The sequence below is a fragment of the Lepidochelys olivacea genome (assembly GCF_965140295.1).
Source record: "Lepidochelys olivacea isolate rLepOli2 genome assembly, chromosome: 12".
NCBI lineage: Eukaryota > Metazoa > Chordata > Testudines > Cheloniidae > Lepidochelys > Lepidochelys olivacea.
Window position 1 is genome coordinate 21,404,468 of NC_140422.1, and position 16,222 is coordinate 21,420,689.

Here is a 16,222-nt window from a genome sequence, read left to right on the forward strand (position 1 = left end):
GGTACTACCTCAATCCACAGCAGTTCTCCCACTGATGTTAATCAGAAGTCTGAAGATGAAGGCTAGAAGCACATGGCCTTTATGCAGTAAATACATTTTTAGTTATTTGCATATTTATTTTTAATTATCTGATTCTCACTTTTGGTATCACTCAGGGGGAACTTACCTTTAAGACCTTTACTGTTTCTGCCCTTTACTTTTCTTCCTTCTCCATCCTTTCTCTGTTTCTCTGCCCTTTCTTTGCCTTTGCGTTTCTTCCTTCTGTGGTTCCCTCCCAGCAGCAACTCCCAATATTCCCCCTCTGTGGGCTTCTCCCCTTTCTCATCTGCTAAAATGTTTAGCAATTAAATAGTTAACACTGACATGCAAAGTTTAATAATTGACACCCAATGAGATGCATAGTGGTGGTGGAAAGGGAGATGGTAGGGGAATTCAAACTACTCAGTTGTTGTTTCAGGCTGTCTGTTTTTGCAGACTCAAGAAGACAAAACTACACCTGTTTACACTGAGCACACATTTAGAAGATTATCTTCTCAACCATATAGGTTAGAAGTTTAACTTTTTAAAATGAAACCTTAGATTCTGCGGAATCTGGGTATGGACCACATTAATACATCCCATGGGCTTGATCTAGCCTGCAGGCCTCATGCTTGACACTGCTGATGTATATAGTCCATAAAGTCTTTAAAGTGTTTGTGAATCCTTCAGGATTAAATGCTCCATGGAAATTTAAGATAACATTTTAGGAGTATAGGAGTTGCCATAATGGAAAAGACAACTGGTCCATCAAGTCTGGTATATCATTTTATTAGTGACTGATATCTCATTCTTCAATGTGTAAAATGCCCCTATAATGTACCGACCTAAATTTACGATGGTATACATGGGAGGGGGATCATAACCAATGTGTGTGACAACACACACAGTGATGTGTGAGATGAGCTCCCTTGTTAATGGCCTTTAGTGCATATTGAGCTAGCTGGGATGATTCAAGCCCTTTTGCCTCAGAGCAGCCCACAAGTTCAGTGTCTATCAATTTACAAGGGAAATTTTAGATTATTGTTGCCAGAGCATTACTATAAACTTATCCAAGCTGAATTTCACTTGCCATTAGCTATCATGCTGCCCTGTCGTCATACCTTTATACCAGCTGTAGTTTATTACAATCCTCCATAGTTTTTAGAGTTCAAAATAATGTTGTAACCAGCAAATTTCATCAGCTTGCTCTCCATTTCTCTTCCAAGGGGGAAATTCAACCCTGTAAAGAGAGCCAGCCTGAGGCCACATGCCACTTAAGCCCTAAGGAAATTGCAATGGGGCAACTTAAGAAGTTTCACTAAAAACAATATTTGCATTTCTGCAGTGCTTCTTCTGAAGACTTAAGTGGGCCTTGTACTGGCCCCTGTTCATGGTGAATATTACACAAAGGGCATGTCTACACTAAAAACTTAAGTATTTACTGCGGTGGTTCATGTCCACACTACCCTTCTTCGGTTGGTGGTGTGTTTCCTCTCCAGGAGCACTTCCACCAACCTAAGAGGGGCAGTGTGGGGGAGTTGAGAGTCCAGGCACTCAGCTCTGCTCACAGCTCCCGGCTCCCCACCGACAGCTCTCCATTTCCTGTTCCCCGCTAGGATCCCAGCTGCTTGTCCCCAGGCTCTCGGTTCCCTGCTAACCACTGGGAGCACAGCAGCCCCTGGGGCTCTGACCTCCCCACTGGGAGTGGGGCAGTCACCTGGGGAATCTTGCCTCCCTGCCTGGAGCCAGGCAGCCTCCCAGGCTCCTGGTGTGGAGCGGGGAGCCAGGACCTTGGGAGCAGCCCGGCTCTAAGTGGGGCCTGGGGGGCCTGGGAAGTAACCCATCTGGGAACCGGAAGCAGGGAGGAGCAGCCCAGCTGAGACCAGGGAGCCTGGGCAGTGGGCAGCAGCCTGCGTAGGAGCCTGGAGGACTTTCTTGTCAATTTGGAGCCGTTAAATTAACAAAAAAAAAAGACAGCCAACAGCCAGTGTAAGTAACTACACTGGATAAACCCTAACTACACTGTATAAGCCCTATGCCTCTTGTGGAGGTGGAATTATTATGAGGGGAAAGCAGGGCACTTACATCAGCAGGAACAAGGCTGTAGTGTGTACACTGACAAAGTTGGGTCGACATAATCTGCCTTACTTCGACCTAACTGTGTAACGTAGACCAGGGCTAAGTGATTGGTAAATATCATTGGGTCAATCCTGTGGCCAGAGCTGCACATGCAGGCCCTTAGACTCATGTGAACCCCAGTGACCTCAGTGGAACTCCACAAAGGAATAAGGATACAGATCTCTGCAGATCTGTTTGCGGGATGGGGCCCATATGTCATCAAATTTAAGTACTGTGAATGTACGGATAGTCTGCCATAAACTCTTCCAAAACTATTAGAAGTTGAAATTTGTGCCATATGTAGTGAGAGAGATGATTTCTTCCAGATTTGCAGGAATGTCTGAGATTTTACCTTTAACTTCAAGGTTGTAAAATGTCAATGGTCTCCGTACAGATGGTCTACTAGGACTGTTAAACGTTTTTGTGGACTGGATAGAACTGTTTAATTTACAAGGACAAACGATTAATTTTTAAAATAATAACTGTATTTACTCTGACTCTATCTGGTAGCTCCACTACGGTTAAAATAATGTTCCTGTGCCAATCAGGATTTCAAACAGTATTTGAATTTTTCAGGTTTTCCAGTGGCTGCCAAATTGTTGGATAATTTAAACACATCCCTCCATTTTCTCCCCCCACATCCTCAGCCCACTACACACACACACTATAATATGAATGCTCATATTTTTCTTTTAAAATACGTAGACCAAATCCTGCTTAGGTTGAATTCAGAGGAACTACTAGAATGAGTATAGTGAGCCAATTCACGGTATAGTAGGAATTTAATATATGTAAGGTATACTGAATTTTTAATCAGCCATATTACAGTATCAGTAGCATGCAAAAGCTTATGGCATTCCATTATTCTTAATTAATAGGTAAGCGTAAGGCTTTTTTAAATTTATATTGGAGAATATCTTGTTACTAATTTGGTTACAAATGTGTAAAATATATGAAAGACACAACTAAAATTGTGTCTGTTCACTTTGCTAGTTTAATAGTAAAGGCACTCTGTCGTTCACTTTAGTTTTCTGGTGTAACCTCTTGGTTTGCCTTCTATTGTTACTGTAATAGATCTGTTTAAAAGATGTGTAACCTTTAATATGGAATGTACATTTTTTGTAGAAAAGTTAATAAAAAACATCTTGACTGAAAAAAAAAGTACTGATTGTGATAAAGTGGTAATGTGTTATGTATCTACAAGTTCTCGGGATCTCTTTATCTGGAATCCGATTCACAAAACTATTGCAAGAAAGATCAATCAGATTAGGCAAGATTAGAGTAAGTGGAGACTAAATTTATTGATATATTGCTAATGCTAGCCTTCTTCCTCTCCCCTAACTACATAGGAAAACTACCACCTGAGGCATCTTTCCTCAACAGAATTTAATGCCACCCACAGGCCCCAAAGATAGCGAATCAGTCTTGATTTCAAGAAGGTAACACCAACATCAGCAAGCAAATTTTTTTTCTATTCACAAATAATGTGGTAATTGTACCGTTCATTTCACTGGAACTTCTGGAGGATCTCTAAGCTCCCGAAAAAAAAAAAAGCCAGGATTCAGAAACAGAGCCCAAAATTTAAGCTCCTGAGCCTTGATTTGGTCTCTTAAATAAATAAGCTGGTTGTCAGAGTGTGTTACACACACCCGCTCCCTGTAGTCATCGGGGGGGGGGGGGAGGTGTGATGAGCACTCCACACTTGGAACATGCCAGCTTGTTTAGGAGCTAACTATGCACTTAGACAGCACACTGTAGGCTGTGTTTCATTTTTTTAAATAAAAGTTGACCTTTATGAATTAAGTATCACAACTCCTGTCAGGTAATAAAGTTGGGGAAACTGAGGCACAGAGGTTTGGGGCCTGGATTTCAGAGGGGTTGTGTATACACAATTGCCATTGATTTCACATGGGAGATTTTGTGCTGAACAGCTCTTCATAGGAGACATCAGTGTATCTTGTGCCTGTCACACAGGAATCCTGTGGCAAAATTAGGAATTCTAATCTCATTTACAGTCTTGTGTTTTAACCACAGTATGGTATCCCACTAACCATAGAAAAATAGGGTCGGAAGGGACCTCAAGATGTCATCTAGTCCAACCCTGCACTCAGGCAGGACCAAGTATACCTAGACCATCCCTGACAGGTGTTTCGCTAACCTGTTCCTAAAAACCTCCAGTGATGGGAATTCCACATCCAATTCAGGGGCAGGTGACAAAATCTCACAGATAGGAATACAAAAAGAGAGGGCTAGATGTTGGGGAGGGGGGTGGAGAATGGAAAATTACAGTAAGGTCATAGCTGCAACACGAGGGAAAACAGTGGGGGGATCTATTCACCATTTTAGAGTGCATAAGCTAAATTATGACTTTATTGGAATCACTGAGACTTGGAGGGATATATTTAAACTAGATTCTGACTAACAGGGAGCAACTGGTTGTGAATCTGAAGGTTGACGGCAATTTGGGTGAAAAGAATCATGACACAATAGATTTCATGATTCTAAGGAAAGTAAGGAGTGAGAGTTGCAGAATAAGGACAGTGGATTTAAAAAAGCAGACTTCAACAAACTCTGAGAACTAGTGGATAAGGTCCCATGGGAAGAAAATCTCAGGGAAAAAAGAGATCAGGAGACCTGGCAGTTTCTCAAAGAGATAAGGTGCAACATCAAACTATCCCAATGTGAAGAAAAGATGGAGAGAATAGTAAGAGGTCAATATGACTTCAGCAGAAACTCTTTGACTTGAAAATCAAAAAGGAATCATACAAAAAGTGAAAATATGGACAAATTGTAAAGGATAAGTACAAAATAGTAGCACAAGACTGTAGGGACAAAATCAGAATGACTAAAGCACAATTTGAATTAGCAAGGTACATAAAAGGCATAAGAAGTTCTATAGATACAAGAGATACAAGAAAAAGATGAAGGAAAGCGTAGGTCCTCTACTATGCAGAGAAGGAGAGCTAATAACAGATGACATCAAGAAGGCTGAGGTGTTTCATGCCTATTTTTCTTCAGTCTTCAGTGTAAAGGTAAATTGGGACCAGATACTTAACATAATTAATATTAACAACAAGGGGAAGGAACACAAAACAGGGAAAGAACAGATTAAAGAATATTTAGATCCGTTACATGTATTCAAGTCATCAGGGCCTGATGAAATTCATCCTAGGGTACTTAAAGAACTAGCTGAAGCAATATCGGAACCAGTAGTGATTATCTTTGAGAACTCATGGAGGACAGAAGAGGTCCTAGAGGATTAGAGAATGGCAAACATAGGTACTATCCGTAAAAAGGACAACAAAGAGGACTCAGGGATTATAGACTGGTTAGGCTAACTTCAATACCCGAAAAGATACTGGAACAAATGATTAAACAATCAATTTGTAGGCACCTAGAGCAGGGGTTCTCAAACTTCATTGCACTGTGACCCCCTTTTGAAAACAAAAATCACTACACAACCCCGAGCCCACCCAAGCCCCACTACCCTGGGTAAGGGGGCCAAAGCTGCCCCAGGGCTTCTGCCCTGGACGGTGCACATGTAAGCTTATCCCCCCATCCAGGGCTGAAGCCCTCATGCTTTGGCTTCAGCCCGGGGCGGTGGGGCTCAGGCTTTGGTTTCAGCCTTGGGACCCAGCAAGTCGAACACCAGTCTTGGTGACCCAATTAAAATGGGGTTCTGACCCACTTTGGGGTCCTGACCCACAGTTTGAGAACCCCGACCTAGAGGATTAGAGTGTTTTAATAGTGATCATAGGTTTGTAAAGAACAAATCATGCCAAACCAATCTAATGTCCTTCTTTTGACAGGATGACTGGTCGAGTGGATTGGGGGAAGTTGTAGATGTGATATATCTTGATTTTTAGTAAAGTTTTTGACACAGTCCCACATGACATTCTCATACACAAACTAGGGAAATGTGATCTAGATGAAATTATTATAAAGGTTGGTGCACAGCTGGTTGAAAGACTGTACTCGGAGAGTATTTATCAATAGCTTGCTGTGAAATTGGGGAGACACATTTAATGGGGTTCTGCAAGGGTCTGTTTGGGGTCCAATGCTATTCAATGTTTTGATTAATGACTTGGATGATGGAGGGGAGTGTACGTGTATAAAATTTGCAGATGCCACCAAGCAGGGAGGGGTTGCAAGCACTTTGTATAACAGGAGTCAAATTCAACTTTACCTTCACAATTTGGGGAATTGATCTGAAATCAACAAGATAAATTCAGTAAAGACAAATGCAAAGCATTGCACTTAGGAATTAAAAATCAAATGCACAACTACAAAATGGGATTATAGGCAGTAGTACTGGTGAAAAGACTCTGGAGGTTATAGTGAATCACTAATTGAATATGAGTCAACAATATGATGCAGTTGCAAAAAAAGCTAATATTCTGTATTAAGAGTAGTGTCGTATGTAAGACACGAGAGTTAATAGTCTCACTATACTGGGTACTTGTGAGGACTCAGCTGGAATACTGTGTCCAGTTCTGGGCACCACACTTTAAGAAAGATGTGCATAAATTGGAGAGAGTCCAGAGGATAGCAACAAAAATGATAACCTACATCCTGACCTATGAGGAAAGGTTTAAAACACTGGGCATGTTTGAAAAAAAAAGAATGAGGCCCTGATAAGTCTTCAGATATACTAAGGGCTGTTATAAAGAGGATGGTAATCAATTTTCTACATGTCCACAAAAGTAGGACAACAAATATTGGGCTTAATCTGCAGCAAGGGAGATTTAGACTAGATATTAGGAGCACTTTCTAACTATAAGGATAGTTAAGAACTGGCTTCCAGTGGAGGTTGTGGAATCCCCATCATTGGAGGTTTTAAGAACAGGTTGGATAAACTCCTGTCAGGGATGGTCTAGGTATACTTTCCTCCTGCCTCAGGTCTGGGGGCTGGACTAGATGACCTCTTGTGATCCTTTCCAGCTCTGCATTTCTATGATTCTATGATTACAACGCACACAAATCAGATTTATAGGTTCCGCTGCTGGAACTGCAGTGCCTTTCTGATAACACTGAAAGTTGGAGGGGATGGGGATGGATTGTTCTTGTGTAGGTATGTTCCTGGGTGCTGCTGTTGGACTGGCTTTTTGTATGTATGTTCTGTGTGAAATATGTCATTCTCCCTGTTGGTATGCACTTGAGCCTCAGAGTGTCTAGAAGTTAAGCTGGGGTAAGGGGATTTTATTTATCCTTTCTAAAGGCTGTTCTAACTTTTTAGTACTTTTTAGCTGGACAAAAAAGGCAGAAAACAATTCATAAAAAGATTGAATGTTTTGTGAAAACTTTTTGTCATAATCTAAAAGTTTTGAAAAATTAAAGCCTCTCTAACTTGCCCTCCGCCCCCCATAAATAAGGAACATTTTTGTGGGAAAATTTTACTGAAACTTTGAAAAAAATGTCCACCAGATCTAATTCTCAGTAAACATAGCCGATGAGTATCTCAAAGCCTTTACTGAATTCACCTCTGTGAGGTAGGGAAATATCTTTATCCTTGTTTTACAGAGGCATAGAGAGGAAGTGATTTTTCCAAGGTTACACAAGAAGAATGTGGCAGAGCTCAGAAATTAATCATATTTTCTTGATCCCAGTCAAGTGCCTTAGCCACAAGCCCAACTTTTCTCACTCCATTCTCTATTCTCCATTATTGCGTTTGAAGCAGTTAGACAACTGGAGACCTACCCCTGAACAAATTACAACAGGGTCAGTTCAAAAAGCTTCACCAGTAACATTTTTTTCAGCTTTCCAAAGCCTACTATCTCTAAATTTGATTGATTAAATCAAAGATGGATCTGCTCTCATCAGACATGTTAGATCTGGAACAAAGACCCCTTAAACTGTTCAAAAAACAATTGAAAGGTCTAGGAGACAAGATTAATGAAGCACAGGTGCAAAACTTTCCAGTACTAAATCTGTAATAGGGTTTGACTAAAGGACACAGCTTTTGTACATGGCAAGATTAATATAATTGAAAACTTTATAAAATCTCTAGCCCACGCTGAAGTCAATGACAAAACACTCATTGACTTCAGTGGGCCAGGATTTTACTCTAAATCTTTACCCAACATAAGGTATTCTGGGATCTTAAAAAAAAAAAGAACTATTGGGGGCGGGGACCTATTTATTTAATCCCTTACTAAATTTGATCCTCTTATTTTCCTCACCTTTTCTAAAGATATTTCAAATACTTCTTAAATATCCCACATTAAATTATTGTCTCCTTCCTCTCTATTAATTTTGAAGGTAACAGTGACGTTAGCATTGTTGTGAGGCCAGGAATGTCTCATCACCATACACCAAATGTAATGGAATACACCGTTTAAAATTTTATTTTTTACATACATATATTGTTACAGAGTCAGGCCAGATGGCTACAGGAGAGTGATAGAAGACAGATATATTAGCCCCAGGTTAAGTAGGTCCCTTTTCCCTAGGTAAGGTAACAGGAAAGTTTCCAGAACAATCAGGAACTTTCTGGAAACAATTATGGCAGATTGGCTGATTAGAACAACTACAGCCAGTCAAGAAGCTGCTAGAATCAATTAAGACAGGCAGGCTAATCAAGGCACCTGGGTTTTTTAAAAGGAGCTCACTACAGTTTGTGGTGTGTGCGGGAGGGGCTGGGAGCAAGAAGCGCAAGAAGCTGAGAGTGAGCAGGCGTACTACTGGAAGACTGAGAAGTACAAGCATTATCAGACATCAGGAGGAAAGTCCTGTGGTGAGAATAAAGAAGGTGTTGGGAGGAGGCCATGGGGAAGTAGCCCAGGGAGTCGTAGCTGTCCCGCAGCTGTTACAGGAGCCACTGTAGACAGCTGCAATTCACAGGGCCCTGGGCTGGAACCTGGAGTAGAGGGCGGGCTCAGGCTCCCCCCATCTCTCCATCCTCCCAACTTGATACCGGAGGAGTTGAACTGGACTGTGGGTTCCACCAGAGGGGAAGGTCTCTGGATTGTTCCCCGATCTACTAGGTGGATCAGCAGAGACTGTGGGGATTGTTCTTCTTCCTTTTCCGCATGGTGGCCAGTGATGAGACTAACTGAGTGAACGGCAGATTTGAGCCTCAAAAGTGGCCAAACTGATGGCTGCCATGAACTTCTGAGGTAAGCAAATCTGCCAATAAGCACGAGACCCACCGAGGCAGAGGAGGAACTTTGTCACAACTGGTGTCAGGATTGGGATCTGGTGTGCACAGCTCGGCAGAAGAAGGAGGGTGTTATTATTTTTTTAAAAAAAAGGAGAGGGTTTTTTTTCCCACCACAATGTAGGAGGTAGTGCAAGCACTGATACAAGTCATGGCTGCCCAGCAGGAGGCTACCCGTGTCCAGGTAGCCACCCAACAGGTGGCAGGGCAGCTGCAGCAAGAGACTAATCACCTGCTGATGGACCAGGCTGCTCAAGACTGTGCTGTGTTGTGGGAACTGGTAAACCAGGTAGGCAGACCCGAGCAGCTGAACAGGAGGCCGTCCAGGAGGGAGAAGCACCCGAGTCTGACCCCACCCTAACGCCTCTGAACCAGTAGAGGCAACAGAGACTGGCCCCCTAGAACTTGGGCAGATTAGCCCTGGGAGAGGAAATTTTGGACAGGACCAGGCTGAAGACCCAAGGTATGACAACATTAAGAAGGAGGTGATAGAAATAGATGGGGTTCCTGTGGAAGGGAAAACCCAGGGACAAGGACCCTACTTCATATTGAAAAAGGATCTCTTATACCAGGTTGCACCAGTACAGGGATAGAAGGTACAGCAGATCCTAGTACCTCAAAAACACGAAAATATGCTGTATTAAGTCTTGCCCATAGTCATCTTTTTGGGGGGTATCTGGGGGAGAGAAGACCCTGGCATGGGTACTACGATGGTTCTTCTGGCCCGGAGTACATAAAGAAGTATGGAGGTACTGTGCGTTCTGCCCAGAGTGTCAGCTGAACAGTCCCCGTCCCCACTTGAGGGCACCTTTATTACTCCTTCCCATCACAGAGTTCCCCTTCGAGCGAATAGCCATGGACCTGGTGGGACCCCTGGAGAAGATGGCGCGGGGGCCGCCTATACATACTTGTTGTTTTGGACTATGCTACTAGCTACCCAGAAGCTGTCCCCCTGCGGAACACAGCCTTTAAAATGATAGCCAAAGAGCTGGTGGGGATTATTGCCTGAGTGGGGCTACCAAAGGAGATATGAACAGACCAAGGAACCCTATTTATGTCAAAGCTAATGAAGGATCTCTGTATGCTGCTCCATATACATACCATGAGGACTTCGGTCTATCATCCACAGACCTATGGGCTGGTAGAAAGGTTTAACCAAACCCTCAAGGCTATGATAAGGGAGGTGGTAAGTCAGGATGGGAAGGATTGGGGCACCGTACTACCTTACCTTATGTTCACCATCTGGGAGGTACCTCAGGCCTCAACTGGGTTTTCCCCCTTTGAGTTATTATACGGGCGTCACCCCCGTGGCATCCTAGATATCACAAAAGAAATGTGGGAAGAGGAACCCAATGAGGGGAGAAATATAATTGACCATGTGTTGCAGATGCAAGACCAGATAGCCCGGGTCACCCCTATTGTACGGGAACATTTGGAAAAGGCTCAGGAGGCCCAGCGAATCCATTACAATCACCAGGCAAAAGTCCGACAGTTCCAACCAGGGGATCCGGTGATGGTGTTGGTACCCACAGAACAAAGCAAGCTTTTGGCCCAATGGCAGGGGCCCTATGAGGTGGTTGAACCCGTAGGGGAAGTAACCTACAAGGTGCGGCAGCCAGGACGCCAAAAACAAGAACAGATTTATCACATTAACCTCTTGTAACCTTGACACGAGCGAGAGACGTGTAGTGGCCCAAGAGGCCCCGATCTAGGGAAATAACCTACATGAGCAGATCAGGATATTCCCCGATCTGACAGCGAACCAGAATAAGGAGGTAACTGAGATGATCAACTGATACCAAGACGTGTTTTCAAGCAAACCAGGCCGGAACACCGAAGCATATTATCACATGTCACAGATCCTGGGGGAAAGGTAACTTTAAGACCCTACCGGGTCTGTGCGACAAAAAGGGAGGAGATCAAGGCGGAGGTAAAAAGGATGTTGGAACTGGGAGTGATAGAAGAGTCCCACAATCAGTGGTCGAGCCCAATTGTGTTGGTGCCCAAGCCTGATAGCACCACTAGGTTTTGTAATGACTTTCGCCGGCTGAACAAGATATCCAAATTTGATGCATACCCCATACCCCCTATTGATGAGTTACTGGACCACCTGGGCAATGCCCAATTTTTGACCACCCTTGATTTAACACAGGGATACTTGCAGATTCCCCTTGCCAAAGAGGTGAAAGAAAAGATGGCATTCTCTACACCAGAGGGTCTGTTTCAATATACTGTTCTTCCTTTTGGACTGCATGGGGCACCTGCCACCTTCCAGCATTTTATGGACAAGCTCCTGATGCCCCATACCAGTTATGCAGCTGTGTACCTGGATGATGTGATTATTCACACCCCTGACTGGGAGACCCACTTGGAAAAGTGGAAGCGGTTCTGGATACGCCAAGACGGGCCGGCCTCACAGCCAACCCAGTCAAGTGTGCTATAGGGCTAGCTGAGGCTAAATACCTTGGCTACATTGTAGGAAAGGGCATGGTGAAGCCCAACTAAACAAACTAGAGGCTATCCAAAATTGGCCCTGGCCAAATCGGAAAAAGCAAGTCCGGGCATTCCTGGGTGTGGTGGGGTACTACCGGCGATTTATTCTCCATTTCGCTACCAGAGCAAGTCCCCTGAAAAACCTGATAAAAGCCCGGAGTCCGGACATGGTGAAGTGGATTGATGCTGCGGAGAAAGCATTCATGGATCTTCGGACAGCCATCTGCAGTAACCCCATGTTTATAGCCCGAGACTTCAACAAAGAATTCATTTTACAAACAGATGCATCTGAAGTAGGATTGGGAGCTATCCTATCGCAGATGGTTGGAGACGAAGAACACCCAATCCTCTATCTCAGCAGGAAACTCCTCCTGAGAGAGCAGAAGTATGCCGTGGTTGACAGAGAGTGCCTTGCTGTGAAATGGGCTATGGAAACACTACGTTATTACCTGCTGGGACAACAGTTTACCCTTGTGACCGACCATGCACCTCTCCAGTGGATGCAGTGAAATAAAGAGAAGAACACAAGGGTGACCAGATGGTTTCTGTCCCTACAACCTTTCCAATTCACAATACAACACCGGGCTGGAAGCCACCATGGCAATGCAGATGGCTTGTCACGGGTACACTGCCTGACGTCCCAAGTTGCCCAACCCCGTGGTGTTGAGCGAGGTGGGGGGAGGATGATATGTGACAGGGTCAGGCCGGATAGCTACAGGAGAGTGATAGAAGGCAGATATATTAGCCCCAGGTTAAGTAGGTCCCTTTTCCCTAGGTAAGGTAACAGGGAAGGTTTCAGAACAATCAGGAACTTTCTGGAAACAATTAAGACAGACGGACTGATTAGAACACCTACAGCCAATCAAGAAGCTGCTAGAATCAATTAAGACAGGCAGGCTAGTCAGGGCACCTGGGTTTTTTAAAAGGAGCTCACTTCAGTTTGTGGTGTGTGCGCGAGGCGCGAGAAGCAAGAGTGCAAGAAGCTGAGAGTGAGCAGGCGTACTACTGGAAGACTGAGAAGTACAAGCATTATCAGACATCAGGAGGAAAGTCCTGTGGTGAGAATAAAGAAGGTGTTGGGAGGAGGCCATGGGGAAGTAGCCCAGGGAGTCGTAGCTGTCCTGCAGCTGTTACAGGAGCCACTGTAGACAGCTGCAATCCACAGGGCTCTGGGTTGGAACCCGGAGTAGAGGGCAGGCCCGGGTTCCCCACATCCCTCCTTCCCCCCAACTCTCTACTTGATACTGGAGGAGTTGAACTGGTCTGTGGGTTCCACCACCAGAGGGGAAGGTCTCTGGTCTGTTCCCCGATCTACTGGATCAGCAGAGACTGCGGGGTTTGTTCTTCTTCCTTTTCCCCATGGTGGCCAGTGATGAGGCTAACTGAGTGAACGGTAGATTTGAGCCATGAAAGTGGCCAGACTGAGGGCTGCCGTGAACCTCTGAGGCGAGCAAATCTGCCAATAAGCACAGGACCCTCCAAGGCAGAGGAGGAACTTTGTCGCAATATTTATTTCCTGATGTAAGCAAAACTAAAAAATATGGGCAGTGCACCCAGAATTCTTGTCATGGGGTTTCCAAGCTTCTCTGGATTTTTTGTTTTGTTTTGTTTTAAGAAAGTGACACTTATTAAAGACATTAATAATAATAATAGACCACACCCTTTCAAATTTGTGACAATGTCATATTCTAACACAGGACTATACTGGCATCAATGAGGATTTCTACTTAAAACCGGATGGCACAATCTGACCCAGAGTTAGGCCAAAAGGCATCTCATTTAAATGACATTAGTGCTGACTCCTGATGAAGATGTTTTAAACAATTATCTGCTACCAGACTATGAATCGTCCTGTTTCCATCCTCTCTCTCTTTTTTGACATGCTTGGTATTAAATTAACTGTGTGCTAATCATTGTATATGTTGAAATGATAGGGTTTTTTTATATTTGATCTGAATTGCTAAGGTTTTTCTGTTGTTTCTAATTGTTCCTGTGGTGTTTTAGTCCTGGATACTAAGACAATGTTGTTGTTTCCTCTGCTGTTTTTTTTTTTTCTGGTGCCTCCTTGTGACTGCAATGCAGGAATAAGTGCTCTGCAGAAATACGGAGTAAGTATTCTGCAGTCATGGAGTCACTTCATAGTACTTCATTTTGTATCCAGCAGGCTATCTCTAGGGATTCCTCTGATTTCAGTTCTAATATAACTATGTTCTAGTATTTTTAGCTGTTGCAGTGTTATTGTTATTGTTTATGTGTTATAGTAATGACAGTATAACATTCCTCCAATGTAAAGTTAGCTTTGTGGTACAGTTCCACAAAAAAACAAAGATAAATTGGCACTTTAGAATTTCAAACAAGGATTTCCATAATTTTTAAATGTGTGTGTCTGAGTTAGGCAACTGAACCATTTAAGAACCTAAAATGAATGTCTTTGTTTTCAGAAGTTGGCTGCAATAGGAATTATGGGTGCTCAGAATTTCTGAATGTCGGGCAAATTTCACACAGCAGCCTAAATTCGGATTTAGGGGCCTAACTTTGGTCACCCAAATGTGAAGAAGTAGGCTCGAAGGTGTCCTTCGCAGGCACAATGGAAAGTAATTGGTTAATATATTGGCTGTGACTTGCATGTAGTTACTATTATGCTGACATTGTAAACCCCTGAAATGTGCAGTTATTAGTGTAAATATTTATGCATTTCAGCTCTGCATGATGCTACCATTAACCATGCACACTGTCTTTTGTAGAGTCCACCTGAAATTGTTCCTTTTCCTTCTAATTGTTCTGCAAAACTGATGTAAGCCTATGGCACTCTGAAGCTCTAGGGAAGGAGATTTCTGCTAATGGTGAACTGGAGGAAGAGATAGAATGTGTGGCCTTATCTGCATATTTACTACCAAACATCCCAGTGGCAATATTTTGGGCATTTTGGTTAAGACTAATTTAAATTTTGGATGTAGGGAGTAATGAAATATTTTAATCCTTACTGTGTGACAAAAGGGCAACAAACTATGCTTAGTATGCCCTAAGTGCAGAGTTGTCATAACCAAAACCTCACTCTTGCATGCTTGGGCAGTGGGGCTGGATGCTTAGGAGGGGGGAGAGAAAGGTCTCTATTTTCTGTACCCAGAAAGATAATAGAGGAAATAATTAAGCAATCATTTTGCAGACATTTAGAAGATAATAAGGTGACAAATAACAGCATGGATTTGTCAAGAACAAATCATGTCAAACCAACCTGATAGCCTTCTTTGATAGGGTAACAAGCCTTGTGGATGGGGGGAAGCAGTAGACATCATATATCTTGACTTTAGTAAAGCTTTTGCTACTGTCTTGCATGATCTTCTCATAAACAAACTAGGAAATGCAACCTAGATGGAGCTACCATAAGGTGGGTGCATAACTGGTTGGAAAACCATTCCCAGAGAGGAGTTATCAGTGGTTCACAGTCATGCTGGAAGGGCATAATGAGTGGGGTCCTGCAGGAATCAGTTCTGGGTCTGGTTCTGGTCAATATCTTCATCAATGATTTATAAGTGTACCCTGTATGCCATTATCTACAGTTTGCAGACAATACCTCATTGGGAGGGGTTGCAAATGTTTTGGAGGATAGGATTATAATTCAAAATGATCTGGACAAACTGGATAAATGGTCTGAAGTAAACAGGATGAAATTCAATAAGGACAAATGCAAAGTACTCCACTTAGGAAGGAAGAATCAGTTGCACACATACAAAATGGGAAATGACTGCCTAGGAAGGAGTACTGCGGAAAGAGATCTGGGGGTCAAAGTGGACAACAACCTAAATATGAATAACTGTTGCAAAAAAAGCAAACACCATTCTGGGATGTATTAGCAGGCGTGTTGTAAGCAAGACACGAGAAGTAATTCTTCCACTCTACTCTGCACTGATTAGGCCTCAACTGGAGTATTGTGTCCAGTTCTGGGCATCACATTTCAAGAAAGATGTGGACAAATTGGAGAAAGTCCAGAGAAGAGCAACAAAAATGATTAAAGGTCTAGAAAACACGACCTATGAGGGAAGATTGAAAAAATTGGGTTTGTTTAGTCTGGAAAAGAGATGACTGAGAGGGGACATAACAGTTTTCAAGTACGTAAAAGGTTGTTACAAGGAGGAGGGAGAAAAATTATTGTTCTTAACCTCTGAGGATAGGACAAGAAGCAATGGGCTTAAATTGCAGCAAGGAAAGTTTAGGTTGGACATTTAGGAAGAAATTCCTAACTGTCAGGGTGGTTAAGCACTGGAATAAATTGCCCAGGAAGGTTGTGGAATCTCCATCATTGGAGATTTTTAAGAGCAAATTAGACAAACACCTGTCAGGGGTGGTCTAGATAATACTTAGTCCTGCCATGAGTGCAGGGGACTGAACTAGATGACGTCTCAAGGTCCCTTCCAGTCCTATGATTCTATGATCTTG